Raw genomic sequence first — 4922 nt, forward strand, 5'->3', positions numbered from 1 at the left:
GAATAATTTATTCTGTCATGCAAAGTTTGCAGAAAAATGTGTGTAGGGCTATAATTTGGCGCCAAAAACTTATGCGCCGTCTTTATACTTGCGCCACGAATATTTGTCGCACAAGGTGTCAACATTTACTAGACAGTTAGCTTTTTTAGTCAAAATTTTTAGTGTATGTCTAACGTTTTTTTTTATGTTTTTTGCAGCCAAGAAAAACACCCGAGGACCTTGCCAACAACTGAAGATGAGGTAGGTCACCCGGGTAACAAACGGGCGTATCACGATAGGATACGATGAGAGGCATCGAGTTGCACCTACGCCAGAGTAACATTATGTATTGGTCCACAGTGTGGGACACATCGTTCAAACCAATTGCCCTATGCTGTGGAAATCGTGGTGTGAGATCCCGACGGAGTTGAAGGCCAACGTCCACAACTTTTTATCGATAAGTACCTAGCTTTATTTTATTCAATTTTATATAAAGTTCATATATTTATATTTAAAAAATGTTTTCCACATTTAACTTTATTTTAATTTAATATTTGTTAATTATTTGAACCACATTAATACTAGCCCATTGTGAGGTTAAGTCCCCTTCCCCTTTAGTGTAAATAATATCATTTGTTAAAAAAGAAAATACTTGCTAAATTGTAGACAAACTACAATTTCGACAACATAAACAAGTCGATGAACAACTACCTAAATAGGCTGTTCTCGGATCGGTACAAGCACTGGAAGAGCGACCTCCACAAACATTTTGAGTTGTTTGATGATCCGGAGGTCACTCTCGAGGAGGGTTGCCCGTTGGAGTTGAAGGACCGGCCGGACAACAGGGCGTGGCTCTGCACCCATTTCTAGAGCCTGCCTATATACATATATATATATATATATATATATATATATATATATAGATATATATATATTTGGTACGTATGTAAATATTTATTACTAAATTATTTATAATTTTTTAAAATTATTACTAATTTGGTTATTTTATTTTCTTTAAATATTACACTAATACGTTTATTTTATGTTAACAAAAGAAGCCAAAGGTGAACAAGATCAACTTGGACAAGAAGACTCTTTTCCATCATTCTGATTCGAGGTCCTTCTCCTCTAGGATAAAGGTGCGACAACAGGTAATAAAGTGTTTAATATTGGCACTTCCAATTTCTGACAAATATATTTTTTTTTCCACACTAACCTTTTTTTTATTTTTATTTTTGTTTCAGGGGGTTCAAAATTCCCCGAGGTAAACGTCTTTAACGACATTTATGTTTGCCCCAGGGATGAGCTCACCGAGCCACTGCATGTAAGTAAAAGTTAATTTTAAATTAGTATCTTACGCTTCCAAGTATTATAGCATTTAATTTAATATTAATTATTACTAATCCGAGTTTTATTGTCATGGGCAACGATGGTGGGGAAGAACCAGTCTGTGCTTTAGGAGTCCGCCCGAGGATGCTGGGTTTCAGATCCTGACTAAAACCTTGGATCAGACCCTCAACACAGCCACAAGGCCAAGTCACGGCTTTGAAGCATTAAGTGGCCAACCTAAGGAGTAAGCTCAAGCTTATCGTTGAGGCCCTCAACTCGTCTGGCATCCGTCTCTCACCAGGCATTGTTGACCTTTTCACCTCCGCGCCCATCTATATAGAGCAGCCCCAAAATATGTCGGCCATCGAACCCCTCCACCCGCAGCAGTCCTAAGACCTGTCGACCTCCAAGCCCATCTGACATCTTACCCAGTAGCCCAACTCGTAGCCCTCCTTCCAGCCTGCCCTGTAGCCCACCTTGTTTAATGACCAAATAGATTATCACTTCCTTTTTTTCTTAGTTTAAAACTTTTGATTTGTACCTACATTTATCTTTGATTATAAATACATTATTTTTCATTCTATTTATTATTGTTACAATTTAATTAAAAAAAATTTAATTATTATTTTAAATAAAATATGTAACCAGAACAAAAAAAAAATTAATAAAAATAAAAAAATTGAACCATGCATGATGGAGACTTCGTCGCGTAAAACCTAATGCAACATAAGTTTTTTTGTTGCGCAATAATTATAATGATAATATTTTAACAATTTATTTATGTTAAAATTAATTCATTTTGTTGCTTTAATGTTTACTAGACGAAAAATATTTGTCGCGCGAAGTTTTATTCAACGAAGGGCTTGCGTCCCATTTGTTGTCTTGTAGCGAAAGGCTTATGTAGCTTTATTTTTTGCTTGACAAAGTGATTTAGTCCCCCTAACTTTTGTGCGATGAAGGAGAGATTCGTCGCGAACTTTGTTTTTTGGGCGACGAAATTCAAAAAATCTTCGCGCAATGTCATTTTTCACAACCCTATCACGACGAACACTGCGTGACGGAATGCACGTCATTTAAACATTACATAAGACACCACGAATTTTAGGAGGGAGAAAAAAAAAAAAACCAAAACCTACCACTAATTAAATCTTTCATTCATGCACCAAATTCCATAGCAAAGCTCCATCTTTTGCTATGCTTTTTCTCCATTTTCTTCTGTGGTTTCTTGGGTGAGTTTAAAATGGGTAAGGTTCTTCCTGCACATAAGGGGAGGTGCGCGGCTCAAGGATGAATTCTGCCAGCGCATGAATCTAGGCAAACTAGATTTAAATCTGGTTGGGTGTGAAGTGTTTTAGTTGGCTTGTAAGGAAAGATGTAAAGATTTATCTCTCACAGCATTCTCACGCGAGGTTAAAGTTGTGGCTTGAATTTTGGTGCTCCTAAGCAGCTCAAAATCTTCACAAATTATAATTCCAAATAAGCCCAATGGACTTTTGCAACCGACACACCACAACCCACTCATCAATTCCCATTATGTGACTTGGGTCCACTTACGAGTGTTAGGTGCTTGGAGTGATTCGAATTAAAATTTTAATGTATTAATATTACAAGTTTGTTTCTATATAGCTTTGCATAATGAATATGCTTGGTTTTGCATGATCTTAGCGTAATTTCCTGAATGTCTAAATTATCATTTTTATTAGCGTGCCATAATTGTGAATTTTCATATCCCTCGTTTTGTGCTCTACACATGAAATTAAGCTTGGTTTGTGATGAGTATATAATGATTAGGCTATATAATTGCTTCCTAGTGAAACTTTTGGACCCAATATTAGCCTTCTTGATTATTTGGACCTTGAAAGAATTGACTTAGGCCAAAAAATAAAAATAAAAACCTAGCCCAAAACTTAAAACCTCAAACTTGATGGGACTTTTCATTCCTGCGCGTGGGATGACAACAACGTAGTGACTGTTATTTTTTTCCAGCGTTAATTCACTCTCCTAAGAAAGCTCTGCATATTTTGTTCGAGTGGAGAATAATGGCATCAATATTTTCTCTTCTTCCTTCCTAAAACAAATGAAATAAAACTTCCTTCCCCTTCTTATCTTTATGGTAGCTTAGTGCCACCGAATTTTTTTTATTTGTTTTATCAGCTTGATTTTGATATGGACACTCGGATGGCCTTTTTTTATGGGCTTATTGATTATTTGTAAGGAAAATTAATGAAAATAACTTAAAAATTTTGAGTTTTAACGATAAGGACAAAATAAAGGATAAAGTAAATAGTACTATGTTTGACTTTTTAGTGTAAAAATGTGATTTTTGTTAAAGTGAACAGTACCGCGAGCTTTTCGTTAAAACTTCCTTATTTTAATGCTTGCCGACATGGTGGGAAAAAGAACAATGCACATTTTTTTTTAATTTTTATTGTTATTAGAATGAATAGTTCAAAATTATTACAATAATTTAAGAAATGGGAGTTCCGAAACTACAACAATGTGCATAAGATGGTACTGATGAAAAGAAGCTTGTGGCGCTAAGAACCAGGTGCTTGATGTTTATATTTTTTATTATTCCATGAAATCCTTCCATTCTATTGAAAAGCAGAGTCCTTAAATAGCTTGAAATTGTTCTTACTATGATATAAAGCGCACGCCTTGCCCGAAGCTCGTTGAGCATAAAACTCTCTATTGGTGAGACATGATTTATGACATTGGCATGCCTGTTGGCTTTTTGTTTGAGAAATTGGATGGGCTGTGCGATACAATGTTCGGGTAGGAAGGATAAAGGCACCTTTGCTCAGTTCATCAAAGGAAATGTGTGAAGGAAGCTCATTGGGAAGCAGCTGACTGCCTAAAGTTGGCTGTTTATTCTTATTCATTTTCAATGTCTGCTAGCTCTAACAATATTTATATTTCTTTTGCAATATTTTGGACTTTTGCGTTGTAACGACCCGTCCCCAAATATTACGGTTTTATAATTTTAAAGTGTTAATTTACAAAAATATCATCTGAGGCGAAAAACGTTGACTTTTGTTGACTGTCTTGTTGTGTCACATAAGGCTTTTTTTCTTGGTGTATCCTTGTAGTACTCATCATTACGGACGCATGGGAACGAGCATAATCGAATTTGGAGCTAGAACAGAGATTTTACGAAATTCTGAACGATAATGGCATTCCAGTAATTTTATGTTCTGCAAGATATTTTCCCCGATTCGTCTTTTCTTGCATTGTTTAGTGTGCCAGTGGGGCCCACCCCTTTTTTTGCCTCCCGACCCTCTCTCTCTCTCTCTCTCTCTCTCTCTTTCTCCTTCTCTTCTTCCATCTCTTTTCCTTTCTTCTTCCCGAAAACTCTCCCTCTCTTCTCTCATCTCTCTCTTCCTTCCTCTGTGACAACCTGTCCCGATTTATTTTACAGGTTTTATGGAACGAAAGGTTAGTTTCGTAATTTCACTTTGGTTTTAAAGATATTTTTGAAAGGGGTTTGTTTTAGACCTTAAATAGTGTGCCCAAAGGGGCCCACCCCTAATTTTCTGTCCCCTGGTTCCCTTCTCCCTCACTTTATTTCCTTCTCTCTTTTCTCCCCCAAGCTCTTAACTCACACTCTCTATCGG

The sequence above is a fragment of the Malus domestica genome, chromosome 17 (genome assembly GCF_042453785.1).
Source record: "Malus domestica chromosome 17, GDT2T_hap1".
Taxonomy (NCBI): Eukaryota; Viridiplantae; Streptophyta; class Magnoliopsida; order Rosales; family Rosaceae; genus Malus; species Malus domestica.